General features: G+C 40.8%; 1 protein-coding gene across 4 annotated transcripts in view; it reads right to left on the reverse strand.

The window, feature by feature from the left end:
• hivep3a (HIVEP zinc finger 3a) overlaps positions 1-18,537 on the reverse strand; it is a 48,918-nt gene that overhangs the window by 16,639 nt on the left and 13,742 nt on the right. Inside the window, exon 2 of one of the 4 annotated variants that reach the window (XM_032536167.1) lies at positions 2,967-3,003. The exons of 2 other annotated variants lie outside the window; for them this stretch is intronic. The gene's annotated coding sequence lies outside the window, so the exon portion shown is untranslated. Of the gene's footprint in view, positions 1-2,966; positions 3,206-18,537 lie in introns of those variants that run through there. One more of the 4 variants, XM_032536168.1, reaches the window with a different exon arrangement.

The raw sequence follows: 18,537 nt of genomic DNA on the forward strand, positions 1-18,537 counted from the left end.
TTTTAAAGTTATGCAATGCATCTGCTCATTTACACTTGTTCTGGAGTTAGGCTAAGTAAGACTGCTGATTTGCTTCCTCATGGTGCAAATGAACCTAGCAGGCAGTTTTTTTCTCTCCACTCCTTCTCTCCACACAGATCCTGTTTTCCCTGTCCTTGGCTCTCAGCCTCGGTTATTCTCTCTAGGTGAACTGTTGCAAGGCGCTGCTAGAAAACACATGTCTGGGTGTAACGGTCTTACTGTTTAAATCAGCAGATGCTTTTAAGGGCAAATTACTTCTTGTAACCCTGTATATAACAGATCCTCGTAATCAAGAACCAGTCTTTTTCTGGCCTCAAAAGACAAACAGGACTTGTTTCTGAAATTAAACTATAGCTTCAACTTTTTAATAACATTATCAACCTCAGCTTTAACTAAAAAAAAAAGGCAGTCATCGAGGTAAATACCGAGATATTTCTAACAGCCAAAAACTAACATCTTCACCTGAGCAGTTATAATATCCAAAAGTATTAAGCGGCTTCTTCATAGCATTTAAGAACTGCATTACCTCAGTTTTACTGGAGTCTGACTAATATTATAGCATATAGCAATATACAGCCTGCGGTTTGGCAACAGCCTCCTTACAGATGGAACCAGTACAAAATATCACAGTATCATCCGGATAAAAACTAGGATTGGTACCATCCACAATTGTTAATCCTTTAGCGCAATGTTTCCCAAACTTAAGGTCGGGACCCAAAATGGGTCGCAGACCCGTTTTATTGGGTCGCCAATTGGCAGTAAAATGCATATCTATCTTATGTGAATGAGCGTTCTTTTTTGCTACACTGGTCTGTTCAGCTCAGATGCTGTGCTGAAAAAGTTTGGGAACCACTGCTTTAGTGGAAGTGCCTTAAACCTGTATTCTATCTAATGTCCAGTAGGGGGCAACCCCACTTGTTGCAAAAAATTGTATAGAAGTTTATGGGTAAATTAACCTACTTCTAACTTGATTTATAAACTCAGTGAACATTTTCCTAAGAAGTTTATTACAGCATGATGTTCACTTTGTAAATTATGGTCCCATTTATTTAAAGTCAATTTAAATCAAGGCTTGAGAACTGTAGTCCCAAAACAATGGGTGACATGCTGCTACGTACATTATTTTCTATTATTTTAGTCTATGCTATAGAGCCTATAGTGAAAAAAGTTGATTGGTTCTCATAAGGCACCAGGCAGTGATATGAGCAATGTGTACAATATTTATATATATACGTATTTGGTAATAGTCCACATCACAAAAATCTGTACGGGCTACTACAGTATATAATGACAGAAAATAAAAGCATTTTTCTGATGTATTTGCAGTGTGGTCATACAGTTAGAATCTGCAGGTACTCAAACACATCACCCCGAGTTGAGTTAAAAACAAAACAAAAAAAAACTGTTATATAAATTTGTAAAATGCTGCATCCATTCACACACACCACACAGAAAGAGAAGATTGTATAAATGGCTTTTTAAAAAATCTTGTCAATTTCCTCCTCTCACACTAATGGGCACCCAGCGGTGGTTCCTATGGTAACGGCCCTAAACCATGTGGTAGCAGATGGAAGGAGAGCTGAAGGGCTAAATTTATCTTCTAGCATCCTCACCGACTACAGAGAGAGGGAGAGAGTGAGGAAGGCGGAGGTGCCTTCCTCCTCGAAGCTATGGCTTTTTGGAGAGAAAAATCAATACTTTGGGAGTCTTAAATTTGTAGTATGCTGATACTCCATTCTTTAAGGAGGAACCAGAAAGTGAAAATGCATACTTGGGGATGACAAAGAACAGGGTCTCAATTAAAAACTTAGCTATAAACATCCTAAACATGTGTAACCAAATAAACAATTAAAACCCTTGTTTTCTTTTGTTTTATTCCTCTTAAGCGTCAAATTGAAGGGTAACATTTTAAGTAAAAAACGTGCAATATTTTTAAATGGAAAATACATCAGATTAAATATATTGTAAGTATATTGGCTTGAACATAAAAGGTACTTAGTAAGTAATTTCTAAATTTAGGATGCAACCTACACAATGATATTCAAAGCCTCCTGATGTTGAGGCAAAAAGTAGGAAAGTTCACCGACATAATGAAAACAGCATGCTACTTAGTTTTCACCATCATCCTAACTCTCTATCCAGCGCAGACTCATCTGAACTAAGCAACAATTGCTCTCATCTGTTGTTGTGTTTCTACCACAACGTCAGCTGAGCATGAGCATTGCCGTTGAGTCAGAAAGCGCAGCTTTATCAGCAGCGCTCTCCAGGGACAGAGGAGAGCCCTCAGGGAGTCAATGCATGCACAGCCATTCCTCTGTGCGTGTGCGTGTGTGTGCGCGCGTGTGTGTGTGTGTGCCTCAGGAGTGCTCCCCAGTCCACAAGGGGGGGACATGCCAAGCATAGGAGGTTGGATGCACAACACAGGGAGCTCATTCACTCCCAGTCTGAGCTGTGAGCTTTAATACATCCACAGCCCACTCACTATACGCACACGCACACACACACACACGTCCTTTTTCTGAAACAGGAGGAAGAGAGAAAAATACTGATGTATCACAATTCCAGATTGGACAATATTGAACAAGGACAAACAAGATGTGCCAGGCACCAAAGACATTTGACATGCCATCTACTCGCTAAACACAAATATTACACTCCTGAACTGTCCCCCAGTTACACCTGCGATCTCACACACACACACACACACACACACACACACACACACACACACACACACACACACACACACTTCAAATATCGGAGTATGACTCCACAAACAATTGTCTCTCTTTTTCGCCACTCATTACCTCATTGATGTAGCAGCCTTTTACAATAACAAAGACCTGAATGGAGACACTCCCCCAGTCCTCACAACATTCACTCACATTCAAAAATCACTGCAGTTGACAGAAAGGATATCAATGGCTTTTTGGTTGTTTCTTTACCTGGTAGCAGGTGGTGTTGTCCTCCGGTTGTGAATGACTGGAAACGAGGAGAGCAGAGAGTGGGAGAGAGAGAGAGAGAGAGAGAGAGCGCGCCAAAGGGAAGTGAAGGGAAGGAGAGAGAGCAAAAAAATGAATGAGTGACGGTGAAGAGAGATGGGTAATCGAGTCTCAGCTCTACGTGCACTGGGCTGACAAACAGGTAGCAAAGCATATTATGCGTATGAATGAGGAGGAGGGGACACACTGTCTTTCTCCACCTCTTTCATACACTCCCCTCAGTGTCTCTCCTTCAGGTCAAAGTGAAGTAGCAGCTCCTTATTTAGAAGTTGACGTAAGCTTGTGTTTCTCTTGGCAGCCGCGTCGGACTGCACAGCTGGCAAAGCAGTGAGAGGTAAGAGGGGCAGGGTGAGAGGTTTGGGTTTTAATTTGACCAGGAAAAATAGGTGGAGGGGGTTACTTCATATTTTTTTAAAGACAGTTTCCCCATTCAGGTCTCACATTCCATCATAGGTGGACAGCTAATGCTGCTGCATTCTCAGAAAACCCTGAAAAACTTGAAAACGTATAAGGACCCACATGAAAAAAAAAAAGCAACAGGGATCCTGTTTTAAAGAGCAGCTCTGGAGAATGTCCACACACCACAGCACGCTGTCCATGCTCCTTCCAGGGGTCTGGCTGAAACGTGTCCAGGCAGCTCTGACATCACTCGGCGCGCTTTTATGCCATGGGTCCCCCTTGCTGCAGCCCCCCCCCCTTCCCCTTTTCCAACTGACTTTTTTTCCTCAGCAGGCTGAAAGCTTGCAGACATGTGGAGAATTAAAGGAATACCAGCAGGCGGGATGAAGGCAGGCGGTCAGCCGCTCATCAGGAAAAGGGGGAAGCTGTGAGGGGAATGGAAGAGAGCCCAGGGTGTCCATCCAGCACCGGGCAACAGAGAGTCCTTTTGAGTAGGGCTCCAAATTTTAAAATGGTGTGTGAAGGCCAGCTCTGATACATTGCTGACATTTCTGGATTAAAGCTGTGGATAGTCATTTTTTTAATTAAACATTTAAAAAAACAGCATTTAGACCAATACTTGCGCCTAAAATTCATCTAAAGCTGCTTCTTCAAACATTGCCACCATCAATTTATACCACGCGACTGTGGCTTCCGAAGCTTCAAAAGTTACTGGCTCCTCGGAATCTGCTACAATCAGTTTGACTGTTTGTAAAGTACTGCTGTGAACTATATTACTTTTCTAGATAGATAGATAGCTCGATCGGTGGGCCGATTTTTATTTTTTTAAATATTCATTCATTAAAATCATTTATAATGACAATTAAATTATTCTAATAAATGAATATTTAAACAATAAAAACGGACGTTCAACTTATGTTATGAGGGTTGGCGTTGCATAGTTTGTCCACCAGAGGATGCCCTGTTGTTGTTTTTTGTATTTTTTTTACATTTTATTTATCATAACTTTAATATATTTGGATGTCCCTCTGTTCTGTTGTGACAATAAAACAAATTATTATTATATTACTTTAGTGAGAACTCATAAATACCTAAAAATAACTAATGTAAGGGAAATCTGTTTGTATATTGTATTTGTAAATAATCAAATACTCGTAGTGTATCGGCCTTAATCGTTCTGGCTATAATAGATAGATACTGTAAATAGACAAATAACTGAGAAAAATGGTGAGTAATACTAAAGACATAATCATAAGAACATTTCCACCCAATACCAAGTACAAAGGTAATAATAAGAATAAGCTAATTTACTGCATATCATTCTTTAATCACGTCACACTGCAAATCATATGAAATGTTACATTAATATTGAGAATATCAGCCTACAGTGACAAGGAGCCTAAACACCAATAGGTAGGTACATTAAGGTTTCGTGTCACCAAACACAGTGTAGGCTTTGCATTAATTAATTTACTGCAACATATTGCACAATACATTTAATGTAGCACTTCTGATGGAAAGTATAACAGATTTAATAATAACATTCTGGCTTGTTGAGCTTGTTCTGCCCATATGAGACTGAAACTATTGAACTCTAAGAGGTGTTGTGTTGCTTCAGCCCGTCTTGAAAGGCTGCTATATGTTTGACAAGCCAGCAGATGTCAGTGTGTTTGCTGCTGTTTGAAGCCCCAAAGTTTCATAAGGCTCATGGACCTATCACTACGCCCCCCAATACTAATTGCTTTTCCATCCACCCGTTTTTACACATAACAAAGACAATCTGGCAACTGACTGGGGGGGAAAGGTCTGGTGCAGGGCTGATGATGGAAAGTGGAAACAGGTGAGGGTGGGGAGGGGTCACTGCAAGGCAGGAGAGAGCCTGTGGTTGTGAGAGACAGGTGAAAGGTGGAGCAGGGGCGGGCTAGAAGATGGGCACGGGGTGGCACCTACCTTCCCTGAAATTTGATTGACTATGATATGAATATTTGTGTCAGAGCAAAAAGGGTTCCTGCATGTGTGACAATACAATAGCGATGTGTAATAATGGACAATAGTCCAATAGTTCAGTGTCATAAAACAATACAAAACAACCTCACAGTACATTTTTGTGTTTCAACTGAACCAAATGTCTTCATATTAACTGATTGGCTAATTAGTTACAGGTAAAAGCTAATGTTACTCTAGCTCAACTGAAGCTAATTACATGCTGACCCTATGCATGACAAATATCCAAAACAACATAAATTACAACACAGGACAAGTACACAATGGTTACTTTTGTGTTGCAGGGACAGTGGAAACTGGAATGTTCCTATATATGTTAGCAGCTAATTGCTTACTAACTTATTTTAGCAATCACAGCAAGTAACATTAACAACAATACAATGTAAGGTTTTTTAAGCGATAATTTGTCAGCTGCTCTGGCATTCTTGTTGGTTTATCACTGAAGGAATTACTTCATGAAGTACCCCATTGTAAATAACAAGTGCACTGCCTTTGTGCTTGCATCTGCAAGCTAGCGGTTGTTGCTAAAGGCACTATGATTATTGCCTTTGAGCAAGTCAAAGGAAGGGCTCCAGGCTTTGAAGCAAATTGAACATAGTGGCCAAACAGTGGAATTGCAACCCCTGGCTCATCACGTGACGCCTTCTGGCCCAAAAAGTATTTTTCCACAGACTTAGATGGCAAAAGAGACATCTGTAAATCAGCGAACACATTTGTTTGAGTGTCACAACACCGGGGAAATGACTCGTTTCACTATCCGAATTTGACACATTAGGTCTGATAACATTTGGAAATTCTAGAAGAGCACCACGATTAAAGCTATAGTGCGTAGTTTCTGTTTTCCCAAGACAAATTCTAAGTAGCGACAACAACAGTGTTGGCGTGTCCACATGATACAAGCCTTCCGTGATGGGCACCAATCCCACCCCTCCTCCACACTAGTAGCCAAGGAGGACATGGAGGATTAAAAAACATGATGGACTCTTCAGAAGAGGTCATTATCTCCACTCGAGTTTCTGTGCTGGAAAGTCGCCGGACGCCACAATCTTCTGAACACAGCCCTACTCAGAAATTCAGAGAGTTGTGTGGAGCTGATAGTCTTAACTAGCTTTGTAGCAACTCATTTGGCAATAGCTTGAATGTAACCGACGTTCTTTAATCGTTGTCTGATTATTGTCTTGAATAATCGACTAATCATTTGGACTATACATTTCAGAAAGAATGTGAAAAATGCCCGTTACAATGTCCTGGAGCCCAGAGTGGCGTCTTTAAATGTTGTTTTGCCCAAAACCCAAAGATAGTCAGCTTGCTATCACTTACAGAGACACAAGTGAGAAACTGGAAATAGACAATAATTAGCATTTTTGTTTAAAACAACTGAAGTTGACACAAATTCATATACATTGCAAACTCGGTTTGCTCGTTAGTGTACAAAATATTATTATTCTGGATTGTAGAATTATTTGTTTTTTGCAACTCTACCTCACACCCTGGGTCGAAGAATCTTCACACATTGGATTTGACGGCCTGTTCTAACATTTGATATAAGAACAAACACAAACTATTAGTAGTTTATTGGTGATTCTATTGGCTTGGGTACTGAGAACTGGTTCTTAATAACATTTTTAAATTCTTATTACGGAATTATAAAAATCATTGTTTATTGTTGAAAACTGCATGTCTAAGTACATTCTCTTTCATGGCACGACAGATATTTTTGTTATCTTAAGTTTAACACCTTGCCACCTATGATAAATTACTGTTTATTGAGGCCTACATTTGCTGAAAATAAAAAGGCGCTTTTTGCTTTCAACGTATTTTGGGTTGTTGTACCACTGAATATGACATGAAGACTAATATTGGCGCAGTAAATCAGTCCTACTCCACTTGTCAGCCTTTCTGGTTGCGACAGAGCTGCCAGTGTCGAGCTCTTTCACAGGGGGAGATTAGCCTCTGTGCAGCTGGGGCTTGTCTGGATGGCCTTGTCACAGTGTGAACATCATGCTACCAAACACATCTCTTCAACAGGAAGGAGTTCTTTTTGTTAGGAATGTAGGACAAGGAAAGGATGGAAACAAAAAAGACAAGGTCTCACAATCCTCTTTTTCCTAAACCGAACACTGTGAATTCATGTTGTACCCCAAGCTACACAATACATTAACATTTAGCCGTGGCTGAATAAGAAAATGGGCTATTTTTAAAGATGCAGATGTAGAGGGTAAATGAGTCTATTTTCAGTTTATCCACCATTTTATTTGCAGAATATCGTTTATCGTGCTGCTAAAGCTGACATAAACCTGTGATGGAAAAAAGGTGCACAGTAATGCTTTGTTGAAATTAAAAAAGGTTTTGTATTACTGGAAAATTGCAACATGACACAAGTATGTGTATGTAAAATTGACCAAATATGGATGTTCACACTTAAAGCGGATAAAGCGCTTTACCTCTTTCAACACAACGGTTTAAAAGTAAAGCCTTTTGTTTTGATTTTGTATTCTCCATCTCATCAATTAGATAATCTCTCTCTCTTATCTCCAGATAAACAGTAGTCTACATTACAACAGACTTTAGCAGAACAAATCCAGGACAAAAAGCAGACTTTAGTAGGACAAGTCCAGGACAGAAAACCTTCAGCCTAACAGAGCGCAGGATTCAAGTAAAAGCCTGGGGGCAAATCAGGCTGTTATAGCCTCTGGCTGAATGAAGAAAAACTAAATACATGCTTGTCTACTACTTGTTCTACTACTATTAAATGGCTGCTATATGCTCATGAAGGGCATCATGGCTATCACATGGTGCTGTACATGCCTTGGCTTAGAAACTAGGGCTGCTCGATTATAAAAAAGAAATCATTATCACGATTATTTTGGTCAATATTGAAATCACGATTATTTAAAAAATTCACTATGAGTGCTGGTTTCAGCGCAATTTCTTTTTTGTCTCAAATCATAGGCGTCTCCTTGATCTGCTAGCTGCCTGTCCCCTGAACACAATGGTTAAAAAGCCCCGTCTCGGGAGACATTACAGGGGTCGTAAACGTCAAACACTAGATCCACAGGATAGGCACCAGAACACTCCAGCCAGTCACCGACAAGATGGTTTGAAGAGGGGGTGGGGGTTAGTGACATTTTACTTTTGCATTTATTGAATTTAAAAAAAAACAGTAAAACAGTTTAAACTGTGAAATTTCCCTTAATATGTTTTCTGTTTGAACTTTCTGAATTTCCCTTTCAGAAGCCAAGACAAATTATAAATTTGCTTGCTAAACGTAAATGTGCAAAATATAAGTTTTTCTCGATTACATTGATTTGGTGATTGTTAGGAGCCGAAAAAGTAATCACAAAAGCGTTTCCCCCCCTTAAAGTTTGAAGATTTAAATCAATAAATCGGAAAATCTTCAGTTGATTGAGATTCTTTGATTCGAGCCCTCGGTTTTTTCCAGTGTTCTGTAATCTGTCGGTCAACGGTAGAAAGAAATTGTTTACTTGTGGCCATTAACGACACTTTAAAAGAGAAACTACAACCTGAAGAATAAGTAAAAAATATTGTGTCACGTCATGTTTCCTCATTGCCAAACATACATCTATGCCTTTTGAAAGTGAGGAGTAATATCCTGTCTCCTTTGTATAACCATCATTTGGGGCTGTGCTGGACACTGCTCTCTAGGCTTCGGGTTATCCGGCTTCATCACTACATCTATGGCACCCCGTTTTCCTGCATGATGTTGTGCAGAACCCCACAGGCTAAAACAATGTAGTAGACTTTTTCTGTTGTAGACTTTTTCTATATGGTAGGGTCTCCCCCCTCTGCGTTTAGCTCGCAGGTTTCTCTATAGAGCCCCCCTACAGGTTTCTCTATAGAGCTCCCCCCTACAGGTTTTTCTCTTATAGAGCTCCCCGCTACAGGTTTCCTACTGAGCCCCCCCTACAGGTTTCTCTATAGAGCCCCCCTACAGGTTTCTCTATAGAGCTCCCCCCTACAGGGTTCTCTAATGAGCCCCCACTACAGGTTCTCTATAGAGCTGCCCCTACAGGTTTCTCTCCTGAGCCCCCCACTACAGGTTTCTCTACTGAGCCCCCACTACAGGTTTCTCTACTGAGCCCCCCCAACAGGTTTCTCTACTGAGCCCCCACTACCGGTTTCTCTATAGAGCTCCCCTATACAGGTTTCTCTATAGAGCCCCCCCTAAAGCTCCTATGTTACCTGTGTCTGACCTCTCCCTCGGTCAGTCTGCCGTTTCCTCTTTCTCTGTTCCTCCGACAATGCCTTCCTTGCTCTCCACTTCTTCTTTTCCGGCTCAGCCATGACAACAGAGTGAAAAACTCCATCGCTACCTTGTTAGCCAGTTCCTGAATGGGTGTATGTGTGCAGTGCAGTGAAGCACTTTGTTACATTGCGAGATCTTATATCACACAATACTTCCTGAATATGTGTCCGGTGACTCGCCGACTGAAAGTTTTCAAAGCTGGTTTTTCCACTAGCAGGCGCTAGGGGGGAGCGAAACCATTCCAGTGACTCCAAAGAAACTGCCTAGTTCCCCTTTAAGTACCAAAAGCATCTCCATGAGTTGTGTATCACAACCACTGCTGCTGCTGTAATTGCTGAAGGCCTAAACAGCGAGCCAAAGTACAATAACTAACTCCTTTCGTTTCTAACACCCAACACAACAAAAACCAAAACCTGGACCTGGAGCTGAAATAATCTGACAAATCTCTGTGGAGCTCAGAGAAACGAGTCGGGTGATCATTTGTAAGCCAACAACTTTTACATAACACACCACATACTTTTATCTTTAGCAGCTTTAGGTATGTAAGCAGATCCTTTTGAATGTGGTTTCATTGCAGGTTCTAGGATTACGTTCAGTAAAGTCTCTGTTTAGACATTTGACTAACACCCGACTGGCTGGCCGTCAGTCAGGGACGGACAAACCTCCATCGAATTGCAAGAGGAAGGCAGTGACTGGTCAATATCTGATTTTACCTTAAAGGCAAATATTGGCAAACCCATATATCGGTCCAACCCTGGTTGGTTTGCAGTGGAGTGTCAACAGCAGCAAGATTAGGACAGAGCTGGCTCCATCCTGCAGCGCCACAGAGGGAGTTTCTGGGCATTGTGCCACCTGTCAGAGGAGAGAAAACACAGTGTCCTTCTCAGCGTCCCAGCTGTCCCACGCTTCACGTAGAGCCCTTGAACACCACCGACACAGCAGAATCTGTCACTGCCGCTGCCTCCAACACTCCAGGGTGGTCTTTACCAAATCGGCCTGTAGTGCTTAATGAGCTCTGAAATGCAATATCACTGTCTGTTGAAGATGTGGGAATGCATGTTTGATGTACAATACGTCTATGGGAGTGCATACTGTAGGTTCAGAGTAGGGCTGGGTTTAAAAAAAAAGAAAAAAAAAGATCCAATATCAATTCATAAAATCAAATTGACCTTTGCATCATGTGAGAGTATTGAAAAGGTCCCATGGCATGAAAATGTCACTGAGGTTTTTTTAACATTATTATGTGTTCCCCCAGCCTGCCTTAGTCCCCCAGGGGCTAGAAGTAGTGATAGGTGTAAACCGAGCCCTGGGTATCTTGCTCTGCCTTTGAGAAAATGAAAGCTCAGATGGGCCAATCTGGAATCTTGCCCCTTATGAGGTCATAAGGAGCAAGGTTACCTACCCTTTCTCTGCTTTGCCCGCCCAGAGAATTTGGTCCACCCATGAGAGAGAGAGACATCATGGCTTTCAAACGAGCAAAGTGGCAGTTGCTCAAGGCCACGCCTCCAGCCTCCACCTTGTCACTCACTGACTGCATAGTCTATAGAGCTGCATTTTATTGTGTTGACTGCTGTAGTGTTTTCATGTTAAATACAAAGTACATTACTGTAACTGCTTTGTGGTAATTTCTCAATGAAAACAAAAATGCAACTGGTTATAGGGAACAATTGTACAATCACTTTCATCTCCAGCTAAACTGGTTTTGCAATTAAAATATCACCAAACCCTAAATAGATATTGCATCGTAAATCGAACCGGAAATGTAACTGAATCGGGACCTTGCGAATAGGAATCAATTCAGTGGCGCTACCCAGCCCTAGTTAAAGCTAAAGCAAAGAGCCCTTCTAATGTAGGGTGTTCCTTAGTTTTAAAATGTGTTGTCTGGCTAGAGGTTGGGTGTGTGTGTGTGTGTGTGTGTGTGTGTGTGTGTGTGGGTGTGTGTGTGTGTGTGGTGTGAGAATCTAGCCAATAACGCCAACAAATAACCAGAACCACAGGGCCCCTTGCCTCTCCAGACTCCCAGCCACAGAAAGACCAGAGACCCCCCCCCCCCCCCCCCCCCCCATCACACAACCACCAATGAGAACAGAACAGATTTCAACTCAAACCGCCCAGCAGTGGCAACACATGGTAGGAGTGCGCGCAATTTAGACTCCCTGGATAGAAATAGCAATCTGAAAAAGTGTCTGAGCAAAAAAAAAAAAATAAAATAAAATAAAACACGCTTGCTGGAAGACCTGACTTCCCAACAGTAGACCGTGTTGACAGATGTCGTGCAGAGTGCAGCTGGGGTGAGCAGTGCTGGTTCAAACCCTACTACCAAATGTTCCAATAACACACTAATTCCATGCATGTACAAATGTACCTTTATGGACCAAAGAGGCCTGTGTGTGTGCACTTAAGGCACAATAATCAAGATATTTACGGTATATTGCACCACGGCACTGTAACCGTAATACACTAACCAGCCCACTGCCTTTCCAAGACACTCCCAATTCTACAAACCAGGCTTCAAAATACATTTTCATTTGTTGAGTACTTTAAGTTTTTCTTTTATGGCTTTTTTCTTGCCGTGGCCAGGAAATTTAAACCCTTTAGCATACGCCATTGTAATTAGAGCACGACTGATAAAGGATTTAGGCCGATACAAATATTTGGTTATTTAAAAATCCAATATTCCAATATATTGGCCGACATACAATTAAAAATTTAAAAAATGTGTAACAGAACAGATTTCCCTAACGTTCATTATTTGTAGTTATTTAGGAGTTCTCACTAAAATAATATGATAATGTGTTTTGAACAGAACAGAGGAACATCAAAATATATTAAAGTTCCGATAAATGATGTTTAAAAATACAAACTTAAGATATGAAACTTAAAGTCCTTTGAACATAAACACAATAAAAACAAAAAATGTGTTGCCAACAGGGACGCTGTAGAGCGCCCTTTGGTGGACAAACTTATAACATGGTTGACTCTCCGTTTTTATTTTTTAATATTTTATCAAGAATCTTTTGTCATATAAAGTGATTCTGGAACTATAATATATATCATAGATAGTATAATTATATATATATATATAAATAAATAAATTATTTTATTTTTAAATCGGCAATTATAAATGCCTAATATCGGCCAAAAATATTGACCCGCCGATATATCGGTCGGGCTCTAATTGTGACAATGACTTGAAACAAGGGGAAACAGCTGGATCTGGATCGGTGACGGCAGAACTTGGGGATGTCACTGCTTCTGGTCAAGAAATACTTTGGCGTATAACCCCTGTATGAAATTACAACTTCTCTTTTTACACTGTGGTCTTTGCTCGGAATAAACAAATGAGATTTAGAGCGTTTTGTTATTGTAATTGGGGTTCTCCATTTCAAGCGGCCTGCATATGATCATTGTACCTCCTGAAATTGTGTTTAAAGATACAATGATGACATGTAAAATAAGCGAAACGAAGAATAGGCGCTGGTAGGGAGATTTCTTGACCTTTGGACAGAGCCAGAATAGCTGTTTTTAGCTACACTACAGTCTTTATGCTAAGCTAAGTGATATTGAAGGGACAGATATGGGCAAGAACAAAGCATTCACATGATAACGTAATGACTAAATATCAATTTGGAATTGTTGTTTTAGCGTCTCTGTCAGTTATTTCATCATGTAAATTTAAGTGTTAGTGATAGTTTGTAGACAACACACAGGCTGAGAACTGCCAACTGACCATCTGCCAGTGAAATTGTGACCAGTTGTCTGTTGTGACTCAGAGCTCTGTCAATAATATGTCACACATTTCATTTTGATTGAGCCTTTCAAGAAACATTTAAGTTATTGTATGCATTTTATTTTTAACCACATACTTAAGTATCAGATAAAATGCTCATAACTGCTCCATTATCCTTGTCAAAATATACAAGAAGTTGATGTTCCCTGACAGATGTGCAACATGGACCACCAAAGCGTTGAGCAATCCTGTACCAGTTTTACTCAATCTTGCTGTGCATACTGATCTGCATAGGTGGTCCACCACCAAAGCCCTATTTTGGGCCAGGAAAAACCCTGCTCGCAGGCCCGCTGGAAGCTGTGCCAGACACTTGCTGATGTTTCTGCGGTTCCTTGGTCAGCATCGCAGGCGGACAAAAGTCGATACTTCATGGCCTTACATTATAAAAACAGCAGAGGGAAGGATTTAAAGCCTCTGAACACCCCCACGGGTGATTTTAGTTATTCTGGCTGATTAGATCTCTGCTCAGGTTAAAGGTGGGCCGGAGCTTTGATGGGAACTTATTACGTCACAAATTTCATCTTCTAATAACAATGTTTTGGCTGCCCTTAGCCCTTACCTCAAAAGGTACAATAAAGCGAACAGAAGGCTCAGAAAGACGTCAATCAATCAGTCTAAACACCGTCCAGGGGCTTTAAATAACAAACTGTACTTGTTTACAAAAAATCCCATTAAACCCAGAGTATCGAAACACAGGATACTCCTTTTCCTGCTCTTTAAATTTCACTAAACCCAATGTATATTCAATAGGTAAACCAAGGGCAATTACGTTATAAATGAAAATAGTTATATTGATATTTACAGACAGAGGCTCACTGACAACAGGTTCATTCACGGAAAAGTGGGGAAGGCATATATTTAGAGCAGCAGCAAACCAGATCGGGAACAAGAAGAGGGGCACAAAGAACCATAGAATGGGAGGCATTGTGCAAGGGAAGAGAAAACAAGTTAAAACTATTTAGAGGAAATGCTAAATATAGGACAATTGACCAGCTTTTTACTAAATTTGTCCCCACACCCAAGTTAGGTTATTCCTGCGAGTGTGGTTTCATGGAGTGTGGGTGGGTTTCGGTAATGCTGCTAACTGAAACTGTGACATTGTTTGCATACACTCATCATCATGGCATTATAACAAAGGCATACCGCTTAAGGCTAAACCTGCAACCACATGAATAGCCAGCATCTCGTTAAGACTGTGAATCCATACTTCTGGAATTGAACATAAACTCTCAGCAGACAAGATTCCTTATTACCTGGTGGTAAGCTTTGGCCGGTGTCAACATTCATAAACCGGTTTGATATTGAACGAAACACTGGACCGGTATATCGAATTTTACCACTAGGTGCCGCGTTTGTCTCTGCTGCTCCTTAGTGAGACTGATGAGAAAGCCCATAATGAGAGTGTAGCCACTCCAGTCCACATGGTGGCAGTAATGAGTCTCTTTTTTTCCTGTCGTGAGCTTATAATTGAGCTCATCAGTAGTCTTGCATTGCTACTACGACACGGATACCCAACCCGAGCCGTTTCGGACAGATGTTTAGAAATAAATAAAAGCGGGCTCGCACTGAAAAATTCGGCCCGATCAGGACTCTAATTGCGACACCTTCCTTCACAGTACTGTGGAGGAGGGTCTGGCTAGTCCACATAGCATTCCAAGATGGTAGAAAAGAAGTGTGCTCTGGTTCATTGGCATTTCTTGAAACCAATCACAATTGTCTTGGGCGGTGTTACGTTTTCTAGTAGTTGGTGTAGTTAGTACTCTCTGCTGGTGCATATGATTTGCAAACTGAAGGACTTGTTTTCTGAAGCTGGTAAGGGTTCTCTGCCATTTGTTTTGATCCCCCCTTTTTCTCCTGTTTTGTGGTTAGTCAGGGAGTTTAGCATTGTGTGTTTTGGTTTTCTCAATCTGTAGATCAGTTGCCATTTTGTTTCCAGGTAGTATGGGATTTTGTTTGTTGTTATGGCCTTGGAGACCCTGACGTTTTTTAAAGCTTCTATTTTTGGTTGGGTTACTGTTTAATACCCATTTTTGTTTATCATCCATGTATATATACGTATATTTGTGTGTATAGAAACGATGTAAATACATATGATTTACGTAATAAAACCTACTTGTTATGTACTTTGGTCTCTCTTCCGTTAGTTTGAGCTGTTAGTTTGTGTTACGTCCTAGCTTCCCCCGGACGGTAAACCTAAGGGTCGTAACAGGCGGGGCTAAGTGCCGGACGGAGCCACGGCGCTTCTGCAAAATAGCATCGGGAAGGAACTTGGAAGATGTGTACGGTATGTTTAAAGGTTGTTTTAGTTGTACAGCAGAAAACTAAATTGGACCCGAAATAATGTTACATATCACAGACTCAATGTCCCGTGCTTATTAAAAGAAAAAACACTTATAGCTGGCAATTCAGTTCTCATCTATGAATAAGAATATAGAGCAGTTTTTAATGGTGTCTAATGTTACAAAAAAATCACAATTTCTGGCAGAAAAATTGCAATTAAACTGTCCCCCCGAATTGTTAAATTGGGCCCCCAATCGGCCCAATGTAAATAAGGAACTAGTTGATCAAATAATAAAGATTTTGGGACTTGGCCGTTCATTTCTAAAATTCATTCAGCATATTATGAGTGGTCTGGCCTTGGTAAGAAGAGACAGCGACCATAGAGATGTTTCAAACCAAATCGCTACCCATATCAGACCAGTGAGAGTGCACCGGTGCATGAAAAGAGCCAGGGAGAAAAGTGAAATCAGGAAGCTAATGAAAACCAGTGAACAGCTGATTCAACCACATGCAAAGTCTTTACAGGAGCTTGAATGTGTGCGGCTGTAACTCCGCATGATGTGATGTAACTCAGATGGATCAATACTAACACTGTTGAGCCTGATGCATCTGGCTGAGCTGTGCGTTGGCTTAAGCAGGATCCACAGTACAAAACAGTACATCCCAACCTGCTATTATTTTTAAACAACTAAAAAGCATGCCAAAGCCATTTTTTTGTGGAAAACACAGCTTGGATATAACCCATCCAAATACTAGGTGGAAAAGAAAAGAAAAGAAAAAAAAAAAATCTACTAACATATGTATCGTGATATTTTGCGCAACCATTTTTTAAAATGATTCTTTCCCCCAGAATGGATATTTTTTATGATATACTGTTTAGTTCCAGCGAAACAGAGCGAAAGCAGAAAATGCAGAAAATCTGAAAGTTCTGTACTTCTTTCCAAATGAAATAGATGTCAGACCAAGTGACTGACACGTGATGTGCAATTTGTTTTCAGAAATGTCACTGTCTAATATACTTTTGTTTTTGTTAAAGAAAAAAAGAAAGATCGCAATACTCAATGCTATTGAATCGCAATTAATGAAAATTGCAATACAGATCGAGAGAAAAAGCGTATCGCCCCAGCCTTACCAAATGCAATGAGCTTTTTTCCTTTTCTTCCTTGAGCTGGGCTGTAAATGCAAACCAATCTGCTTGGATCTCAAGATGATGTAATGCAGGGAGAGAGCAGCCATATGTTCTCTTATTTTACCAACAGTGACTCAACAGACAGGGACGAGGCAGTCTGCCAAAGAGGCTGCCTGTCCAAGAATCTATACGGTCCACACCGAGAGACAGGGAGTAGCTAGTGTTACTGTAGGCAGTGGTAATATTTTGACATACACTCGCGATGCAAAGCAATAATTGAGATGTAGCTGCCAATGATACTGAGGTCTACCTGTAGGCAGCAGCTAAGTCTACAGTAGCTCCGCGAGAAGCCGGGCTTTCTACCAGTGCTGCAGTCTCTATCAGAGGAGGATCATGGACCAAAAAAAACTACTGTGGGACAAATCCAGGAAAAATAGACTTAACTGCTGTTACATAAGAAAAAAGGCCTGCGGTCTAGTACCACATAGTCCTCTCTGCTCAGAGAAAACACAACCTTGATCAACGATGACAATGTCAACAGGGGTAAGTAGAGGACACGCCATGTGATGTGAACGTCAGAGAGATGCACTCTGGTTTCCTCTGGTACTTTCTCCTCAGAAAAGTACTTAATGAATGCAATGGTGCATGTGTCCAATCCATATTTTTTATCAATTGACCGTGTGTAAATGTGAAAGGTGTCATGTGTCAGTCTCGCATTCCCAGCGCTGCAAAAGAAGGCCTGGCTAGTCCACACAGCATTCCGGGATGGGAGAAAATGTGCTGCGGTTTATTTGCATTTCTTTAAACCAATCACAATCTTCTTGCAATGGAGCAACAGTGCCGCTGCAAAATAGCCTCGGGAAGGAACTTGTTTTGGTGGTAAATGTGTATCAAGGTTGGACGATTAATCAAAACATTTATCGACTTAATTTTCCCATAACAATAATTTATTTATAATTTATTTCTGTTGATAGGCCTACTTTCTACCGAGTGTGTAGGGTCCAAAATTGAAGGAGAACTCCGGTCGATTTCAACACGTAGCTCTGTTTGTATATTTGGAGTGCTGTCAGTAGAGAGAAAAACTAACCAATCGGTGCTGCCTACACCGTGTTATCCTCCTGCTAGAGTTAGCACCCAACAGAATTAAACAGGGCAAGTTTTAAACATGTTTTTAGCCTCTACACATGCTTGAAATGTCATTACAAGTGCCTACCCATGTGCAGAGATTCCTTCTGAATGAACACAGCAAATCTGACTGCTGTAGCTGTGACAGAAAGGCCTAAAAGTTGTGTTGATCCATATCTATACTATAAATGTGCTGTATTTATATAGCGCATTTAATTAATTGCATCACCTTATTGCAGTGTAACTACTTCAGCATGTAAATAATGCAACCAAAATCCAAACGTGAGCGAAGGCGTTCAACAATTATGTCAAATCAACAGTCATATGCAATTTAGCTAGCAGGTAAAGAAAATAAACAACAAAAATCACCATTTAAATTAATTTAGCAAGAACTATAGACTAATAAAATAACAGGCTTAAATGAACTGACAGCATACGTTCTACAATTACAGTTCTCCAGGACACACACGTGATCTTAACTGGCTAGTTATCCCTCTGACAGCGCGTCTCTTCCCCCCCC

Source organism: Etheostoma spectabile, chromosome 14 (genome assembly GCF_008692095.1).
Source record: "Etheostoma spectabile isolate EspeVRDwgs_2016 chromosome 14, UIUC_Espe_1.0, whole genome shotgun sequence".
NCBI classification, from domain to species: domain Eukaryota; kingdom Metazoa; phylum Chordata; class Actinopteri; order Perciformes; family Percidae; genus Etheostoma; species Etheostoma spectabile.